Genomic DNA, 21,915 nt, shown 5'->3' on the forward strand with positions numbered 1-21,915 from the left:
AAGCCAATCAGATAGACTAAGAATACTGAACAGATTTGATTTTATGGGAATGATGGAACAGGCTTGACAGGTTGAATGGTCTCTTCCTATTTCTACGTTTTTATTCCACTATAACCCTCCAGTCATTCCTCTCTGTTGGGGCAATCCTTTTATAATGCTTTCAACAGACTTGTAAACCTAGAGACAGTAACATGTCTAATAATTAATCTAAATGAATGTTTCAAACACAAATACATCATTGCATAGAATGGAATATGTTTAACATCACGTCAGAAATCATCTGTGCAGGAAACCTCGAAATGTCAATCACAAAAAGGCATTATACAACTCTGAAGGTCTACTGAGTTAAACATACATCTTCCATTTATTGTGTTTCTCACTTTACTGTTTGACTCAACACTACCGGGGGTTTTATGTCCCCAGTTCATTGCACAGATAACCAGACAGGAATGAGCGGCCTCATATCCTTTCATACTATGCTGTTGCTTCCTCTCCTTGCTTTTCAAAAAGCGTACTACAGACCTTTGATGTAGATCCTATGGTGACCTAACGTCCTTTTAAAAAAAATGCAATCTCCTCTTTTCTGTTGCACTCCGCTTCTATTGGAAGCCCGTGTTTTAAAAACGCGTGGGTGCGAAATTGGATTGCTCCCGAAATTGCGCGTGAAAATCACGACGCAGTATTGACCCGTGCCCATTCACATTGGATGCCAGCAGCTCCCTGGGCGTGCAGCCCAGCGCTCAACATCCTGCTGAACTGGCGGCATGCCTCAGCGGGGGTGGCATTCGTGGGAGGTGAACATCATTTAAAGCAAGCCCGCTATACTTTAAGGCAGACTGCATGTTTTGAAAGATGAGATGTATACTCATTGGCATAAGGCCTGGAGTTGGTGATCAGGTTGACATTAAATAACGTGCAATCCCTACAACAAATGCCTTGTTCGTGGACGAGGCTGCAAACAAAATTAGGCGACCAGGAAATGGTGGATGGCATGGAGCCAGGTAAGGATGGGTGAGAGATTAGTAAAACCTTCAGCACAAAGTAAGAACAGCAACAACTCAGTGTGAAGTAGTTAAGCAAAAGAGTCCATATCAAAACCTAAGGGTAGACCTGTCAAACTTCTGCAAAACAATAAGCATTAGGCCAATGGCTGAAAAATAACTAAAGAAGAACACGAGTCTGTTTATTAGATACTGAATTTCGTTTTATCTCGGAGAAGTTATATAGAGAAGTAGTGTATATGGGTAATCTGAAATGGTTCTTTATCATTTCCCCTTTTTGTTCAGAGATGACATCAGAGCACATCATGTGCTCCCTCTCCAATGACACCTGGCATGAACGTAACTGCAGAACAGAAGCAGACAGTTGGCAGAGATGACACTCCACAGCCTGCTGCCTTGAGCTATTTATAGCCAGCTTGACCAGAGTCAGGAGCAGACCCACAAAGAGATCCTCCAAACTTCCACACCACTCTGCACTGGATGCCCAAAGATCAGCAGCATGGAGCTGAAATGCAAGCAAAAACAAACAACCAAAAAGGGAGAGCAAACACCCGCAAACACGGGTGGCACAGGGGTTCAGTGGTTAGCACTGCTGCCTCACAGCGCCAGGGACCCGAGTTCAATCCCAACCTCAGGGGACTGTCTGTGTGGAGTTTGCACATTCTCCCCGTGTCTGCGTGGGTTTCCTCTGGGTGCTCCAGTTTTCTCCCACAATCCAAAGATGTGCAGGTTAGGTGAATTGGCCGTGCTAAATTGCCCATTGTGTTTAGGGGTGTGTAGATTAGGTACGTTAGTTGGGCTAAATAAAGGATAGAGGAATGGGTCTGGGTGGATTACACTTCAGAGGGTCAGTGTGGACTTGTTGGGCTGAAGGGCCTGTTTCCACACTGTAGGGATTCTAATGACAATATACACATCGTCCATAGACTGCACAGCTCCACAAAATAAACAGCTGGGCTGGGAGTCCGTGACCACTGCAATCTGCAGTTATACAGGACTGCTGCGTGGAACACCCTCCACCTCAGGTCCCTGATGGAAAGCAAGAGCCCTCCACTGAGGATCCCTGTTACCTCCCCTTTATCACCAGCAGAAGAATTCTAGTTACATGGAGATTACCAGATTGCACAATGAGAATTTAGTAAAAATTGTAATCTGACTTGTCTTCAGATCAAACTTCTTGAAAAAAAGGTTTCTTTTTCCTTGCTGTACTATCAGTGAAAACAGATAATTTTAGTAGTAGCTTTTGTATTTATAAATATATTTTTGACAAAATGAATCTGTGGAATTCAAATTTAGCAAGCGAATGAAACAGGTAGCAGAAAACATTCACAGACTGAATAGCTTTGCAGCAGAATGCTCAGAGAGGAGTTGGAGTCTGTTATTTCCTCCCATATGTGAATTCCAAAATTCTCAGCAAGATCTGCAAGACAGAATTATTTTCTATCAACCAGTCTGGGACATGTTATGGGGGGCATGGATAGGATAAACAGACAAGGTCTTTTCCCTGGGGCGGAGGAGTCCAGAACTAGAGGAGATAGGTTTAGGGTGAGAGGGGAAAGATTGAAAATGGACTTAAGGGGCAACGTTTTCACAAAGAGGGTGGTGTGTGTATGGAATGAGCTGCCAGAGAAAGGGATGGAGGCTGGTACAACCACAGCATTTAAAAGGCATATGAATAGGTGTATGAATAGGAAGGGTTTAGAGGGATATGGGTCAAGTGTTGGCAAATGGGATTAGATTAGGTTAGATATCTGGGTTGGCATGGACGATTGGACTGAAAGGTCTGTTTCCGGGCTGTACATCTCTATGACTCTACCTCCAGGGTTAGTGGGACTGGAACCTGCAGCTTCTGACTCAGACACCACAAAACCCTCTCCCATTCGGTCCGGATAGAAATTTGTAATTACCATATTCAGACATATGATGGCTCACCTCTGGACTAGGACTTAAATTAAGTCTCCTGGCTTATCACTCTAGCACAAAAGCCCTTGGACTTGGGGACAGTCACTAAGCTGTGGGTGGGTGTTTCTGATACTTGTGGGAAATGTAAGGTGCAATATCTCACTGGATTATGCAGTACAGGAAAGGCCCAGGTCCATGCTGTGCACCTGTTCTCACCATAGGGAGCAATGGAGTGCTAAAGACATTTTTTCACTGAAGCACAAATCGAAAGGTTACAGAACTATGGAAACTTCCATCTACTTTCTAAAAAAAACTTATTTTGATGTATTCTTTTGTACTTACAGTCAATAGTGCAGTGTGCAATATCATTTCACAATATATCTCTAGCCAAAATCAGTTGCAATAAACTGAATTGTAGTGTTGGTGTGCTTTAAGCCCATGTATGTATTTGATGTAGTCAGTACATGACTGATTTGCATTTGAATTGCCTTGATCTCAACAATTTAGGAAATGACCAGTTATCACTGACCTGTTTGGGCTATTAGGGATGGGCAACCAATATTGCCCAAGGAAGAAATGCTCGTGTTTCACAAACAAATATTAAAAATGTCACAAAGCTAGATTATTGAACTCTGACCTCTATTAATGAAGCTATTACTTTTGCTGCTGTGGTCAAGGTACCAAACTAAACAGACAAGATAACTAGTTTGTTAATGCAAGGATCTGGTTCTCAAGTGTCAAGGCTATTAAATGAGTGAATGCTCATTCTTCAAATTTAATGATTTGTAGTTATAAAAGTTAAAATTGTATTATCATTGTATGACAAAACTATTGTCGTCAGATTACTGGTTGCACAGAAACTGTCAAATATCACCTTTCTTTGTAACTCTGAGGTCTCTTTCTTTCTTTTAATTTGTCCTTAGCAGCAGTAAAGATGCTAATTATACCTTTGCTCCTTGAGCTTGTCAACTCTGGAAAATAAATTGGCAGGTTTTAATTGCTAAACTAGCTGAATTTCAAGGTGAGAACAATTGGAGCACCTTTGGTATTCACTGTAAACAGCTGGAGTTTACAGGTGGAAAACAGGACCTTACAGAAGAATATGCAATAGTGGTCACTGCCTGTAATTTCTAAAAAACAGTATTTTTCATACTCCTTTATCAAAAAATATCACAATCAAATCCCTCTTCTTCTCACCTCTAATGAATAAAAATAACGTATGATTCTCAAAGTCCATATCTTGCTGATTCTGTCAGTTCGATAAATCTACCATCTTGGTCTCCCTCACTCATTCCTGCACCCTCCCTCCTCAAACACAGCCTCTCACTGCAAAATGTTCCAATTTTTCCCATGGCCATTACCTACACTACACACTTTATGAGACCTGGCACCAGTTTATTAGATGCTATCCTAGACCATAGGGTTAGAACATAGAACATAGAAAAATACAGCGCAGTACAGGCCCTTTGGCCCTCGATGTTGCGCCGATCCAAGCCCACCTAACCTACACTAGCCCACTAACCTCCATATGCCTATCCAATGCCCATTTAAATGCCCATAAAGAGGGAGAGTCCACCACTGCTACTGGCAGGGCATTCCATGAACTCACGACTCGCTGAGTAAAGAATCTACCCCTAACATCTGTCCTATACCTACCACCCCTTAATTTAAAGCTATGCCCCTTTGTAATAGCTGACTCCATACGTGGAAAAAGGGAGGTATTGGGAAAGGCTGAATTGGCTGGGGCTGTTTTCCCTGGAGCGTGGAGACTGAAGGGTGACCTTATCGAGGTTTATAAAATCATGAGGGGCATAGACAGGATAAATAGACAAGGTCTCTTCCCTCTGTTGGGGGAGTCCAGAACTAAAGGTCATAAGTTTAGGTGAGAGGGGGAAAATATAAAAGAGATCTAAGGGGCAAGTTTTTCACACAGAATGCTGGAATGAGCTGCCAGAGGAAGTGGTGGAGGCTGGTACAATTACAGCATTTAAAAGGCATCTGGATGGGTATATGAATGAAAAGGGTTTAGAGGGATATGGGCCAAGTGCTGGCAAATGGGACTAGGTTAGGTTAGGATAACTGATTGGCATGGACGAGTTGAACTGAAGGGTCTGTTTCCGTGCTGTACATCTCTGTTACTATGACAAACTCATAAGCTTCTCGACTTATGCACAATTTCACTACCTTCTTTAACAAACTCAAATGCTGTTTCCCTATCATTCAAAAATTCATTTAAAAAGATTATATGTAAACCTCTCTGACTGCAGCGCTGTCTCTAGCTTCCTCTAAGACAACCTCTGTTAAGATTTATATGGTTTTCCACCTATTCCTTCCTGTTGTAGGCTCACCAGTCCGATCTTACATACTATCTTACTTTTTCACTCTTGGACAACGTATATTTCCCTTATCCTCAATCAGATGCGCCAACTCCTGGATTTTCCAGGAATGAAGAATTCATTTCCACGAGACTGATGTAGGTATCCTGGGAGAAGGGTTATAGAGTTATCAAAAGAGTTTTGTTTCTTTCTCTGTTGATCACTTACAAACATGAGGCTGTTTGCCTCATAGCTAATTGAGTAATCTCTGGCTAATGCTGAATCTGCTTGGTTTTCAACTTGCAATTGAAAGGGATGCACTTGGATGATGATATCTGTGATGACCAATGCATGAAGCATATAGTCCACTAGTTGGAGCTGGAGGTCATGTGAATATGTCCAATTGCGACAATGACTGTCGTTCATTCTCAGCCTGATGGCTTGCTACCTTTTGCAATCAATACAATCATGTGACCGAATGGGCTGATTCTCTCAGAGCTTTGGATACAGTGCATAGAATAAATTCAGTCAGAGCTAGTGACCCTTGTCCCACGATTGATAACAGAATTTTAAATTACCCTATTTTTGCACTCCAGGGGTGTATTCTTCAATTTTTCACAGCTTTCCTATCTATTTTCCCACCTTCTGGCAGAAAATGTAAAACATTGTCACACATTGCTCATCACTGAAAAATCTGAGGTACGGATGAGAATTTGTAGATGATACCATACTGGACAGGACAGCTAATATTGTGGAAAAATAGCCCAAAATACAGGAATATAATCTTGAAACCACCCACTTTCTACTCCAGCCCTGCAAATTACCACATTCATTCACCTCAAATTTACAACCTGCCTTTGTGATTCTCTTCTGGAGCTTTCTCTCTCTCTCTCTCTGTTACGCGCTTTTCCTGGTTTAAGAGCACACATTGTAAACTCAGTGAAATGATGAAACTCCTATTGACACAAAGGCTGCCACAAGGTTGAAATTCTCTCCCAGAAATGACAACTGATGGGTCCTTCACCAAGATGGCGCCCATGCTCCCCACTCCCAAACCACTCACTTTGTCCTCACCAAGATGGCAGCTGGTTGCCAGGTTAACCTGAGAGGACTGTCCCCTTGCAAGATAAACATGGGGTTTGTGGGGGTATCCCCACATCCCCTCCTCCTGCGGTGTCCTTTCCTATCTGGTCTCACAATCTCCATCCTGGGGCAAGAGTAGGATCTTGTCGCTCAGACCTAGTGACCTCCCTGGGATGTTTCTGAAGCCTCTGTGCAGCACAATGGGCCAGTGGCTAGCGCTGCTGCCTCACAACACCAGAGAGCCAGGTTCAATACCAGCCTCGGGTGACTATCTGTGCGGAGTTTGCATATTTTCCCATGTCTGCATGGGTTTCCTCTGGGTGCTTCAGTTTTCTCCCATAATCCAAGAATGTGCAAGTTAGGTGAATTGGCCATGCTAAATTGCCCATAGTGTTCAGGTTAGATGCATTAGTCAGCGGCAAATTTAGAGTAATAAAGTAGGGGAATGGGTCATGGTGGGTTATTCTTTGGAGGGTTGGTGTGGACTTGTTGGGCCAAATGACCTGTTTCCACACTGTAGGGATTCTATGAGTCTATGTAACTGACTCCTGCTTGGAACCTTAATGCAATTGAAATTAAAGATAATTAAGTGTATGGTGAACCATCTTGGTTGAAGGAAGGACAAGGACAGCAGATATATAGAAACACCCACCTCTGCAAATTCCCCTCCAAACCACTCATCTTCTTGATTTGGAAGTCTGTCATGTGGTAGCTCACCACCACCTCCTTAAGGGCTACAAATGCTAGCGCAGCCAACAATATTTTCCTTCCATGAATGAAAAGAAACTGAATATAACGTATTTACCAGTAGATTGAATATATCATTTAGAAGGAATTTATTATGCAGAGAGTGCTGAGAATATGCAATTCATTGGTACATGGACTGCTTAGGGCTGTAATGATTATAACGAGGTCAGCCAGGTAGACCTCATAGACTATGAGTTCCCTGATTGGGGCTGTTAATCTGGTCCAATTAAGGAGCCTGGCTGACAGATATAAACAGAAGTGTCCCTCCCCTTCATTGTTTGATCATGCAGCATTGCCCTTTGATGTGAAGGGCACTGCTTGTCACTGACCACTCGGGTGTTTCCTCTCTTCCTGGTGGTGAAAATTGAATAAAGATTTGTACACCTTGTGTCTTTCACTGTGTCTCACACTTGCACACACACACACAACATGGGTGCTGGGGAAAAATAAACAGGAGTGTCAGACATCCTGTCTACTCTGAGAGCTGGCTCTGAGGGAGCTGGATTAGTGTCAAGGACTCTCCCCATGTAAATAAAGGTGATGTGATATTGGCCTGTGTAGAGTTATTTCAAAAACAAATAGCACTTTTCCATTTAAAGGGAGCATTGACATATACATGAATGAAAAGTAATCAGTGGGATGCAGATTCGAGTGGGCAAAGGTAGAGTGGGAGGAAGCTCATAGAGCTTAAATACCAGGGTTGAGTAGTGGGCCGTGTTACCACGCTATGCACAGTCATTCAAAACCCCCACAAAGACTATTTTTTTGTGCAGCTTCAATCACCTCTTTTAAATTTTATCCCAACAGTTTGGTAATTTTCCTATAAAAACCTTGAAATATGTTGTTTTTTTTAAATGTTCTATCTAAACTGTAGGTTGTGTCATAATTTACCATCTTTTTAATACCACTCCTTCATTTCCTTTCTGATTTCCAACTTTTAAATAGCTATTGAATTGTCAGCAATGAGTTGGGATCTGTTTTGTTAGCCTTTGCGTTAATTTTGCTCATTGAAGAGCAGACCCAACAAGAAGGGACAACTGCAAATTTGAGAAGATGCAGAATTACAGATTGCCAAAACTCCCAGAAGTTTAAATCTTGCTCACTGTTTTCCATATCACTAAAACATGAGTGTCAGTGAGGTCATTTTGTGAATGGCATTGGCTAATTCATGATACTGCAACAATACTGTTTCTAACTGTGAACCTTAAATCAGGGGAGAAGACTCAACTGTTTGTGTCCACTTCAACTAGTGTTAACAATATAAAATTGACAAAAGCAAGCCGCTGTTTAGTGTGTTTCAACAATGAATATCCTATAGTGCATTTGTATTACAAAATTCAGATAGATTGTGAGATGGCACATTCTGATACAACATTCGAAAATAGACACTTTCCAGTCATATTGTGGGCTGTGAGCAATTTGAATGCTTGGCAGTCCTGTGTAGTAACACAGTACCAGTCTGTACAAAAGAGTTGTTATTCCTCTTGAAGACATCAGGGAGAAGTAGTGCTCATGACTGAATAAGTGAGTTGTTTGATTGTGGTACCTTTTAACATTTATTCCCTGGTTAGCTTGATTTATTCCTCCAATTAAAGTGAGCTGTTTGCTACCCAGAACATTCATGAGGAATGGCTTTGACTTTCAATTTTTGAAATTAAAGTCTCACGTGTCTTTTTGGGATACGTTTCTACCAGTGCTTTACTCAAGTGGATGTAGAAACTCAGTAGACTGATCATGGGGATCAAAGGGGTTGATTCCTCACTTATTGATCACATAAAGAGTTTTCCAAAGATTGATTAATATTTTTTGATGTCCATAGTTCAGGAACACTAAATCTAAATATATTGCCACACTGGCTAAACACAGCAACCAGCACAGATCAGGAATTGAATCAGGCAGCATTCCAGTTGTAATTGCCAGAATGAAGGAGACAATTCAGAGCTTTAATTGACTTATACCTGCAATGAGTGAAGGATTCTCTTATTAAGAAAGGTTGTGCAGATGAGGTTTGAATCTTTTCAAGTTTCGAAGAGTATGAGGTGACTTAATTTAAACATTTAAGATCCTGAGGGGCCTTGGCAGGGTAGATGTGGAGAAGATATTTCCACTTATGAGGAAGTAGGCTTCGTCTGTTTTCCCGAGAGTGTTGGAGGCTGAGGAGTGGCCTTATTAAGGTTTATAAAGTCATGTGGTGCAAAGATAGGGTAAATGGACAATATCTCTTCCCTGGGTTGGGGTTGTCCAAAACGAGAGGGCATAGGTTAGGTTGAGAGGGGAAGACCTAAAGGGGACCTAAGGGGACGACTTTTTCACACAGAGAGTGGTATGTGTATAGAATGAGCTGCCTGGGAAAGTGGTAGAGTCCAGTACAATTATAACACTTAAACTGGCATCTGGTTGTATGTATGAATATGAAAGCTTTAGAGGGATATGGACCAAATGCTGGCAAATGGGACTAGATATCAAGATGATCTGTTTCCATGCTGCATATCTCTATGACTCTATGAGAGAAACTATAACTATTGTTGTTTGAGAATCAGGATGTACCATTTTAACCAAGATGAGGCAATTTTTTTTCTCTGTGTCTTTGAAACCGTCATTCTGTAAATATGGTGGAAGCAGAGTAATAGTCATAGAACACTGAAACAGAACCTTTGGTTCAACCAGTCCATACCGGACATAATCCCTAGTCCTTTAATCTTTTTAAGGTGGGATGATTGATTCTTACTAAGCAAGAGGGTGAAAGGTTATCAGAGATAGGAGAGAGTGAATTTTGAGGTTACAATTAGATCAGGCATGATCTTATTGAATGGCAGAGTGGGCTCAAGAAGCTAAATGGTGTCTTTCTGTTGCTGATTGTATGTTTGTGTGAGTTCATTTGGTCACTGGCAGAGTTTTAGACCTTTTTTGGAGGAGGAATATCACTAATTACTGTGCTTCAAACGACATGATTGGATGATTCCAAAGTAATACTGTTAAGAAAGGCATATTATTTGAAGGATTCCTTTTAGACTCAGGACAGATTTAATCCCCTTCTTACTGCTCCACATCCCTCACCTGCCTCTGCTCCTTACACACATAGAAAACATCGCCAATAATGTGGCTAGTTTACACATTGCCATTTGTAGGACCTGCATCGCCAATATAGGCCTGTGCTTGTAGGATTCCTGAAGAAGGGCTTATGCCCGAAACGTCGATTCTCCTGTTCTCTGGATGCTGCCTGACCTGCTGCGCTTTTCCAGCAACACATTTCCAGCTCTGATCTCCAGCATCTGCAGACCTCACTTTCTCCATATAAATACTCACCCTTGCTTGTTTTGCTACTGTTTGTGACACCTGGAATGAGGATATCTGTGTGTTGACAGATAACTTTCCAAAAAAATCACTTCACTTGAATTACTGGGTAACAAATGCAAAGTGAACTCCCTATCATTAGATGTGATCTTACCAGATCATTACTCCCTTAAAATTACAGTCTCAGACACTCTCCAGACAATTAGATTAGATTCTCTACAGTGTGGAAACAGGCCTTTTGGCCCAACAAGTCCACACCAACCCTCCGAAGAGTAACCCAACCAGACCCATTCCCCTATGTTTACCCCTGACTAATGCACCAAACACTATGGGCAATTTGGCATGGCCAATTCACTTAATCTGCATATCTTTGCATTGTGGGAGGAAACCGGAGCACCCGGAGGAAACCCACGCAGACACGGGGAGAATGTGCAAACTCCACACAGACAGTTAGTCAGAAATCACTAAATATGATGCTAATGAGTAGTTGAAAAACATCAGCATTAATACATTGCAACATGTCAGATCATGGAAGTTCTAATTTTGAGTCTCAGTCATATGCTTCTTCACTGCGGGTTTTTATTTCCAAGATGAAAGTTTCAAAACGTAATTATCAGTGCCCTCTTCAAAAACAGGAAGACAGAGATGAATGATGAAGAAATCACATTCAATCAATAAACTGACAATTTTGTGACTCAAGTACACCCTCTGCTGTTTGCATATAGCCAATTAAGGAAAACCTTCATCAAAAGGGTTGGACACTAGATATGAGAGGAAGTCATTCGGTAGAAATTCTTTTAAAGAATATCTTAATAAGAATTATCCCAGATTTCTGCCAAGAATAACAGTGATGCACATCAGAAGGCCCAAATAATATGAATTCAAAGGTAACATTCAATTACTGAACTAAAGAGGATCCCTCCAACGACAACTTAAAAATCTACTGGGGGATTGACTTGTGCCTTCACCATTTGGTGTTAAATATACAACTGATTTGCATATTTATTTCTAACAAATACAAATGCTGGTAGTTTACAATGTGTGCTAGATGAAACCATCCAAACAAATTTCAGTTGAATCATGTGAAGTCCGATAACTGCCTTGGAGTGCAGGTTCATAGCTCCTTGAAAGTGGAGTCGCAGGTAGATAGGATAGTGAAGAAGGTGTTTGGTATGCTTTCCTTTATTGGTCAGAGTATTGCGTACAGGAGTTGGGAGGTCATGATGCGGCTGTACAGGACATTGGTTAGGCCACTGTTGGAATATTCCGTGTAATTCTGGTCTTCTTCCTATTGGAAAGATGTTGTGAAACTTGAAAGGGTTCAGAAAAGATCTACAAGGATGTTGCCAAGGTTGGAGGCTTTGAGCTACAGGGAGAGGCTGAACAGGCTGGGGCTGTTTTCCCCGGAACATCGGAGGCTGACAGGTGACCTTATAGAGATTTACAAAATTATGAGGGGCATGGATAGGGTAAATAGGCAAAGTCTTTTCCCTGGGGTTGGGGAGTCCAGGACTAGAGGGCATAGGTTTAGGGTGAGAGAGGAAAGATATGAAAGAGACCTAAGGGGCAACTTTTTCACTCAGAGGGTGGCACGTGTATGGAATGAGCTGCCAGAAGAAGTGGTGGAGGCTGGTACAATTGCAACATTTAAAAGGCATTTGGATGGGTATATGAATAGGAGGGGTTTGGATGGATATGGGCCGGGTGCTGGCAGGTGGGACTAGATTGGGTTGGGATATCTGGTCGCATGGATTGGTTTGACCAAAAGGTCTGTTTCTATGCTGTACATCTCTATGACTCTGTGACTATAACTGGAATTTTCCTACTTTATCTTAAGAAACAGGTCTTACAGTAACTGGAAGAAACATTTCAGAGTAAACAATTACATTTATATTGATGAAACCATTCATTAGCTAGTAAAGAGATTCTTAGATCCACTAAGATCTGAGTGCAAATATTTTTGGACCAAATGCTTGCTTGTAATTATCTTTGTGTAAATCATGTTTGGGAAATAAATGATAATAGAATAATGGGGACATCTCACCTATTATACATGTTGGGAGGATTTCTTGATTTTAAGTTCCTGGTTAATTTATTTTTCATTTGTTTCATTGCATGCAATGAAATCTTATGTTATGTGTGCTAACAGAATGTGGACATTCCTGTACTCAGTATGGAGCTGGGATTATGCACAGTGTTAATTATCTGCTTGATCCTGTCTTCCAGAAATGTCTCTGAAGGCCAAAATGAAGGAATCTTCTCAGCTGCTCAGTCGATACAAGAAGTGTGGTAATGGAAAAGCACAGCAGGTCAGGGAGCATCCGAAGAGCAGGAGAGGTGATGTTTCGAGCATAAGTTCTTCATGAGGATTGCTGCCTGACCGGCTGTTCTTTTACAGCACCACACTTTTTGAGTCTGATCTCCAGCATCTGCAGTCCTCACTTTCTTCAACCCAGCTGAAATGTCATTCCTGAATAATGGTCTTTTGCAATTCTTGTAGCGGCTTATCTTTGGCAGTTGCTGTTCACATTGGTTCGGGGCAAGTGTAACAGATCCACTTTGAGAATGTCTTCAACCTCATAGTCTTGAGTATCAACTTATAGATCAAGTGGATTATCCTGATCTTTGTGTAGGCTGGGTAATCTGCTCAGCATGTTAGACAAAATCATCCCAGCGCCTGGCTTATGTCTCATTTCAAACTCATATCCTTACACCTTAACAAATGGCACTGCAAATGTGGCAATGCAATTGTTAGTGATTTACAGCAGATTCTTTCCAATGGCTTGTAATGTGTTTGACATGGTTGACTATATGCCGTGGCTGCATACCAGCATTTTGTTACTCATGCACCAGAATACCTAAACCCTTCTGCACCTTGGAATTCAGAAGTTGCTCACAGCTTTAACAATACTCAGCTTTTTTCATTCTTCCCACCAAAATGAACAACTTTACATTTGCCTGCATTATACTTAATCTGACAGATGTTTGCCCATTCATTTAACTATCAATATTTGTCTGCAATTCCCTTATGCCCTTATCACAACATGCTGCTCCTATCTATGATGTGAGTTTGCCTCCAGCATTATTTTATCTGATGTGGCCACACTTGTGTTATGCTTCATTACATATAAGAATAGCTGTGGATGTCACGGTAGTGTAGAATCCAATAGATGTCTGTTATAGCTAACTACGATGTACAAGCACTACATTTCTCAGACATCTAGTTGTTGGCTCATACGAAGTTAATAGCTTACAGCAGAGGAGCATGCTTCTAGTGGCACACCATGCTTCCAGTGGCTCAGGAGTAAGATGGACTGGTGTCAGAATCATACAGAAGGAGACCTTTATACCTTCAGATCACACATATGCTATAGTGATAATCACCTCACTTTTTTTACTGCTTCACTCCTTGAGATGCTCAACTCTAGCACTTTATTGTAAGTCACATTTAAGTGCTGAGTTGCATTATGTTGGCATTTATACATAATAGAAAGGATCTATCTGAGTTAATGTGGATCCAGTTTCTGGCAGGTTATAACTAGCTGGCCTTTCAATGCACTCCTTGAAAGTAAAGGCAAAAGTGAGGACTGCAGATGCTGGAAATCAGAGTCTAGATTGGAGTGGTGCTGGAAAAGCACAGCAGATCAGGCAGCATCCGAGGAGCAGGAAAATTGACGTTTCGGGCAAAAGCCCTTCATTAGGAATGCAAAACCTGCTCAAAGCTTACAACTACAGAATTGTAATCTGTAGATTTCTCTTGAATGCCGTCTGGAATTACAATCTAAATTAGGTTTGCATAAATTAAAGATTTAGATTAGATTCCCTACAGAATGGAAACAGGCCCTTCAGCCCAACAAGTCCACACTGACCCTCCAAAGAGTAACCCACCCAGACCCATTCCCTGACCCAACATTTACCCCTGACCAATGCACCTAACACTATGGGAAACTTAGCATGGCCAATTCGCCTAACCTGCACATCTTTGGATTGTGGGAGGAAACCGGAGCACCTGGAGGAAACCCACGCAGACACAGGGAGAATGTGCAAATGCCACACAGAAAGTCACCTGAGGCCGGAGTCGAACCTGAGTCCCTGGTGCTGTGACGCAGCAGTGCTAACCACTGAGCCACCATGCCACCCTTAAGACACATTCTTACCCAACAAATGTATGCACTCAGGCCATGCACATAATACAATCAAGCAGATTCGACATAGCTTCGTAAAGGGGAAGTCATGCCTCGTTGAAACTTTATTGCTGGAACAGCACAGCAGGTCAGGCAGCATCCAGGGAACAGGAGATTCGACGTTTCGGGCACAGGCCCTTCTTCAGGAATGAGCCCTGTATTTATTGTTTCTAAGGAGGTAGCGATCAGGGAATCCAGCAGGTGTAATACATTTAGATTTTCAAAAGGTTGAAGAATGAAGTGCTGGAAAACCAGAGCCGGTCAGACAGCATCTGAGGAGCAGAATCTTCGACTCTGATCTCCAGCATCTGTAGTTCTTATCTTCTCCTTGTGGATTATTTCCAAAAGGTGTTTGATAAGGCAGTGCAAACCAGGCTACTTACAGACTCTTGAGGACAAAGTGAAGCAGCAGATGCTGGAGAGTCACAGTCAACAAGTGTGGTGCTGGAAAAGCACAGCAGGTCAGGTAATATCCGAGGAGCAGGAGACTCGATGTTTCAGGCATAAACGCTTCATCAGGAATATAGAGGGGAAAGGGGGCTGAGAGATAAATAGGTGGGTGGGGTTGGCTGAGAAGGTGATAGGTGGATGCAGGCAGGGTTAATAGGGATAGGTCAGTGAGGAGGATGGAGTGAATAAGTGGGAAGGAAAATGGACAGGCAGGACAGGTCAAGAGGGTGATGCAGAGTTGGAGGGTTGGATTTGTGATGAGATGGGGTGAGGGGAGATTTGGAAGCTGGTGAAGTCAATGTTGACTGATGTGTGGTTGAAGAGTCCTAAGGCGGAAGATAAGGCGTTCTTCCTCACCCAGTTGTTGGGTGACTTAGATTTGGCAGTGGAGGAGGTCCAGGAACTCCCACTCCCACTGCACCAAGGACATACAGGATGAAAAAAGCTGAATATTATTTACCTGGAGAAAGACTGCAGAAAGATGCAGCACCGAGGGATTTGGGGATTTTTGTGCATGAATCACAAAAGGCTAGTATTCAAATTCAGCAGGCCATAGGAAACCAAATTGACTGTTGGTCTTTATTTCAATGGGAATGGAATATAAAAATATGGAGATCTTGCTAAACCTACAGATGGTCTGAGTCAAACCACATCTAGAATATGTAAAAAGTCCTGTTATCTAAGGAAAGATGTATTGACATTGGAGACGGTGCAGAGAAGATCCATCAGGTTGAATTCTGGGTATGGAAGATTTTCTATGAAGAGAGGTTGAGGGGGTTGAACTTGTACTCATTGGCGTTTAGAAGAATGAGAGGATGCTGTATTGAACATCCATGATTCTTAGGGGACTTGACAGGGTAGATGAAGAATGGCTGTTAGCCCTTACGGGGAGAGTCTTGGATTAGAAGGGCATAATCTCGGAGTAAGAGGTCATCCATTTAAAACAGAGATGAGGAAGAATTGGTTCTCTCTGACAGTAGTGAATCTAAAAAAAAAATTACTGCAGAGGGTGTTGAGGTGTGGGTCATTACATATACTCAAGGTTGAGCTAGAGAGATTTTTAATCAGTTAAGAAAAACTGATTATAGCTTTATACTGAGGGGTGGTAGATATAGGACAGATGTCAGAAGTAGGTTCTTTACTCAGAGCGTAAAACCGTGGAATGTCCTGCCTGCAACAATAGGAGACTCGCCAACTTTAAGGGCATTTAAATGGTCATTGGATAAACATATGGATGATAATGGACTGGTGTAGGTGAGATGGGCTTCAGATAAGTTGGCACAACATCGAGGGCTGAAGGGCCTGTACTGCACTGTATTGTTCTATGTCCTATATGGACTATTTGTTCTATATGTCCTATATGGTCTAACAAGGGTTATGGGGAAAAGAAAGGTGTGTGGAGTTGAAGGTTACCAGATCAGCGCCTACTCATTGAATGGTGGGGCAGATTCTCATAGAGGTCGACAACACGGAAAAAGTCCCCTTGGCCCATTGTGTCCAGACTGGTCAAAAACAACCACCTACTCATTCTAATCCCTTTTTCCAGCACTTGGCCCATAGCCTTGTATGCTTTGGCATTGCAAGTACACATCTAAATACATTTTTAAATGTTATGAGGATCTCTGCCTCTACCAACCTTACTGGCTGGGAATTCCAGATTCCCACCATCCTCGGAGTGAAAAGACTTTTCATCACATCTCCTCTAAATCTTTTGCACCTTAACTTAAATCTATGCCCCTGGTCATTGATCTCTCCGTCAAGGGGAGAAGTTCCTTCCTGTCTACCCTATCTATGCCTCTCATAATTTTACACCTCTCAATCATGTCCCCTCTCGATCTCCTGTGCTCCAAGGAGAACAACCCCAGTCCAATCTGGCTTTGTGACTGAAGCTTTCTAGTCCAGGCAACATCGTGATAAATCTCCTCTGCACTCTCTCCACTGATTTCACATCCTTCCTATAATGTGGTTCAGACATAAGTTGAATGGTCTACTTCTGTTACTACACCTTATGGTAAGGCATTTGACATCATCAAAGTTCAGAGGTTGGATTCCCAACATCTCTTCCAAATGGGAGGGTTAACCACAGGTTGAGGATTGTGGGAACATGAAATATCATTGTAGCTTTTGTTAGCACCTTTAAACAAGTTGACCATCAATTTATTCCATTATGTACAAAATTGAGGATGATTCATTTATCATTTCAGTTAAAATTCATTAAATAAATTGTTGCACTTCAGAGGAAATTCCCCTTCAATTCCACTCCAAGAAAACTGGGGAGGTGCCTTGATCCTACGTACCAGCTGGGTCACCTTGGGACCCTGAGGAAATCCTCACATAAGCACATCCACAGAGTCCCTGCCAACAACATCACACCACTCTGAAATCTAGAAGACCTTATTAATTTTCTCTGCCCAGGCTGCTCCATGATTCCAGCAACAGAGTGATCAGTTGGCCATCTTCTTCTTTTCCGAGGATTGACATGTTTTTCTTCCTTCTCCATAAGGACAATGACCCACTGTTCAACCTCAACAACTCCTTGACATTTTAAAGGATGCAAACAGGTTGAACTTCCCAGTTTCTGTGGCTTGATCCCCCTTTTATACAAAATGTGTATTACTCACCATTTTTAAAAGTAATTTTTAAAAAATTCACAGATCCCCTTGAAATCTCCCATAAGAAGCAAGCGACTCATAAAACTTTACAAATTGGAATAGAAAATACTGATAATATGCATCAGGTGAATTTTCCAGGCATGCCTGGGGCTTTTAGAATGGGGTTGCACAGAAGAACTTATTTGTACAGGAATCAAAACATCAGCTTCCTGTCAGAGGGTTAAATGTTTGCAATCAGGTTCTCAGAAATTTGGAATTGGCTTGGGTTTACCGGCCATAATTAGCAGGAATCTGCTTTTCATCTATTAGCAAGTCATGAATAGTCATTAACACCTCAAGATACTGGAAGTACATTCATGGGCTCTATTTTGTTTCACAAAAATGGGAGACATGTCTGTTCACAAGCCATATATATATATGCAACGCCAAGATTGGAACGGTAAACATTTTCCTTTGAGCTCTGGTCATCTTCACTAACTTGGCTCCTTCAGAAAAAAAATTGTTTTTATTTTGTCTAAATGTTTACAGCATCTGGGTTAAAGCTCCTGTCCATGTTGATCAGCTCTTTAGGAGTCTTGTTTGTCGTTGAATGCTTACAGTGTTGTGGGAAGGGTGAAGTATGACAAAGCTAACAAGTTGAGGCTCAAGTTGAGTTGAGGCTCAACTCAAAAATAGGGCTGTGTAAAAGCACTGGCATTCTCTCCTGGACAGCCTTTAGGAAAACCTCTGGGGAGGCATTGCCAAAAAGTGGCAAAGGGCGGACATTAGATTCGCTTTTACTGGACATGCTGATTGCCTTGCATTCATGTGGCACAAACCTTACTTGCCGTTTTTAGCACAAACTTGGATACGGTCCAGGTCTTGCAACATTCAGACATGGATTGCTTCAGTGTCTGAGGAGTTATGAATGGTACCGAACATCGTGCAGGCATTCTAATTAATGATGGAGGGAGAGCCAATGATGAAGCCGCTGAAAATCGTTGGGCCTAGGACACTATTCTAAGGAACTCCTGCAGAGATGTTCTGGCGCTGAACTGACTGACGTCCAACACTCATAACTATCCTCTGACCCAGATTTCCCTTGTTTGCAAAGAAATCAGTTGAGTTAATGTTTCTGATGTTATACTGATGTTGAAATACAAATCAATAAAGCTACAGGGTACCTAGTTGTTCAGCAACATTATATTGTAAGAGTATATTTACTCGTTCAGAACTTTAGACTCTTTAGGATTTGGCTTACAGTCTGTTGGCAAAAACTGCAAATATCGAAAGCCTTCTCTGTGGTCCTGTCTGTCTAAAGTCTCATTATTGACTTTTGTAAATTTAGCCCAATATAGTACCTTTTTGTGAGACACTCATTTCCTACTGATCCTTTCCTCAATACACTGTTGTATCCTTGTATATAGGAAGGGAAATCTGAGCCTGAACCACAAACGTCTCTGTGACCACCATCTATGAGAAATTATCAAGAGGCAATCAACTGCCTGATTCAAAGAAATACCACAGAATCACAGAAGTGTTACGTTGCGGAAGGAGGCCATTTGGCCCTTCTTGCCTGTACTGGATTGTTAAATGAGCAACATTGCCAAGTGCCAATCTCCTGCTTTCTTCCTATGTCCTTGCACAGTATTGTGATTGATCCTGCTCCTAAATATACTTTAATGTCTTTTTTTCCCCCCAAGGAAATATTTTACTTCTAATCAGGGCAAAAAGTGAGGAAATTTAATGCTTTGGTGAAATTCAGACTGGAAACATCCTGTGAGTTAGTGAGATGTTCAGGTCAAGTAGAATTTAATTTGCTACAAATTGCTAATCAAATCATCGAGCCCCAAGGAGGCCACTCAGTTCATTGTGTCACTCTGCCAAGTTCTTTCCCATTACTCTGTAATGTTTTTCCTTTTTTTAAGAGATCCAATTCTCTTTCTAAAGGACAAGTGAATCTGCTTCCATCATCCTTTCAGGCAATGCATTCCAGATCATAATAACTTGTTTGTGAAAACTTTCATTCTCCATCTGGCATTAAGCTAATTATTTCAGATCTGTGACTTTTGATTACTGACCCCCTCATCAGTGGAAACAGCGTCCATCTCTGTGCTCTAGCAGACTCAGATTGTGCCCAGCTTCTCCTCTCACCTCCGTACAAGCATCTCTTGGAGAAGTAAAAAACGTTTTTTTTTTGGTTTAAATGCTTAAGCAAGTGAAGTAAAAGATTCTTTTAAATTATTCAGTTAAAAATGGAGGAAACCCATCATGCTCCTTTAAATATTTACACAAAGCATTGCAGGAATGAAATACATACTATAGATGCTATAAATTTTGAATGCTTGTGTATCGAGGCAAGGCAAGATCTGCAGAGAGACAAACAGGGTAAATGTTTCAGGTTATTGAGCCATACAGTATAATTCCTCAATATAATTTCCTTCACACCCTCCTTTGATTGGATCGATTTTCAGAATTGGTTTATTGGTTCAAGAATTGAATGTTATTGCTCTCTTGCTGTCAGTGCCTCTTTTAAACCATTTAAAAATGTTCAATAAGTGAGTGAAGTGTCTCTTTCAAGAAGGGAAAGTCTAAATCTTGATGTCTATTGAGACTGAAATTTCTCGTGTGCATTTAATGTGCTTATATTTCTTTTCTGTGAGCAATATGTTGATTAAACCTTTCATTCTTTTTGTTTCCTCTCAACATTAAGCAGAAGTTCAGGAAGAAAGGAAACTGTCGTTTGAAGGTTGAATGACAGGTGAGTGGACGTTAAAACATGGCAGAGAGATGACTGAATGATAGTGTGAAATGATGGATTTTGAGAAGGGTTTGGAAAGGTTTTGGAAAGATGGATCAGACCAAGATAATTAAAAGCTCTACCTCTGTTGATAATGCAAAGGAAGGGATGGATAGAGGGCCAGAGACAGAAAACAGCGTGGCAGACAGGAATGTAAAGCTGGAGAGTGTTGCAAAGATGAGGAGCGTTGGTGGAACTACATCATCTTAGTGAAGGAAATCAGGTAGATTTCGAATCTCAGCTCACAATCAAGCATGATTAAAAGGTTTAAAGTTAAGGATGTAAAGGAACAGTAGGGAGGTGATGCTGATGCAAAAGATCATTTTAAAGGCATTTGGAAGGGTTTAAGGTGATATAGGCCAAATACTGGCAAATGGGGCTAGATTAATTTAGGATACCTGGTTGGCATATATGAGTCGGACCAAATGGTCTGTTTCCATGCTGTACAATTGTAACAGCCAAGCTCTCCCCTGTTGAATTATGTAGCAGATTTGAAGGGCCAGGCCCTTTTGTTTGTTCCATCACCACCTTTTGCAGACCCAGTCTAGTGACAATGTTCTTTAGGACCCAACCAGCTTGATCAGAATTGCTTCTGCTAAGCCACCTGGTCGTGATCACTGAAATCCCCTGGAATACATTCTGCACCCTTAGTGTTTACTCCAAATGGTGTTCAACATGAAAGAGCGCTGATTCATCAGTTGAGAGAAGATAATATATGGTGATCAGAAGGAGGTTTCCTTCCCCTACTAGAGCTATGTCATGAAACCTCATGACGCCTGAAGTCAATGTGGAGGATTTTAAGGACAATTCTTGTGTGACCATTTTGTGGCTTGATTGATGGTGATTGATACAAGTGAGGACAGTTAAAAGACAATGCTGTGGGTCTGGAATCGCATGTAGCTCAGATCAGGTAAGGGATGGTAGATTTCCTTCCCTAAAGCATATTAATGAACCAGATGGATTTTTCATGACAATAGTTTCATGGTCATCATTAACTTTTACAAAAAATTTAAACCTGCCATGGTGAGATTCAAACCTGGGTCCCCAGAACATTACATGAGATTCTGGATTAATAGTCTGGTGATAACACTTCTAGACCATCACTTCCCCTCTATTATTGAACAGGTAGCCTTTCACAGCAATAGTAGTTCTAAGAGTAGAAGAAATTGAGCTGAATGCTCTTAATGTTCTGATCAAACATGAGAGCACACTGGAACCACACCTCAGGAAGGTCTTGAAAGGAGTACAAGAAGGATTTGTAGGTTTACAAGAATGATACCTGGACTTCAGAGGTTAAATTATGAGGAGAGATTATAAAAAACAATTCTGTTTTCTGTAGAATTTTAGTAGGTTAAGGGGTGATCTATTCAAAGTCTTCAAGATATTAATAAGACAATACAGGGGGGGGTAAATAAATTATTTCTACTGGTTGGGGCTTCTCAAACTAGGGGGCATAGTCTGGGAATGAGGGCCAGACCATTCTGGAGAGATGTTAGGGATCACTTATACACAAAAAGTGGTAGATATTTGGAACTCACTTCTTCAAAT

At 41.5% G+C, this 21,915-nt stretch overlaps 1 long non-coding RNA gene across 1 annotated transcript in view; it reads left to right on the plus strand.

Moving 5' to 3' along the window:
• The first annotated feature begins 789 nt into the window (after window positions 1-789).
• LOC122556073 overlaps window positions 790-21,915 on the plus strand; it is a 49,026-nt gene continuing 27,900 nt past the window's right edge. Inside the window, exons 1-2 of the long non-coding RNA XR_006313459.1 lie at window positions 790-1,001; window positions 20,284-20,328. This is a non-coding gene — a long non-coding RNA (uncharacterized LOC122556073). The remainder of the gene's footprint in view (window positions 1,002-20,283; window positions 20,329-21,915) is intronic.

Source organism: Chiloscyllium plagiosum, chromosome 13 (genome assembly GCF_004010195.1).
Source record: "Chiloscyllium plagiosum isolate BGI_BamShark_2017 chromosome 13, ASM401019v2, whole genome shotgun sequence".
Taxonomy (NCBI): domain Eukaryota; kingdom Metazoa; phylum Chordata; class Chondrichthyes; order Orectolobiformes; family Hemiscylliidae; genus Chiloscyllium; species Chiloscyllium plagiosum.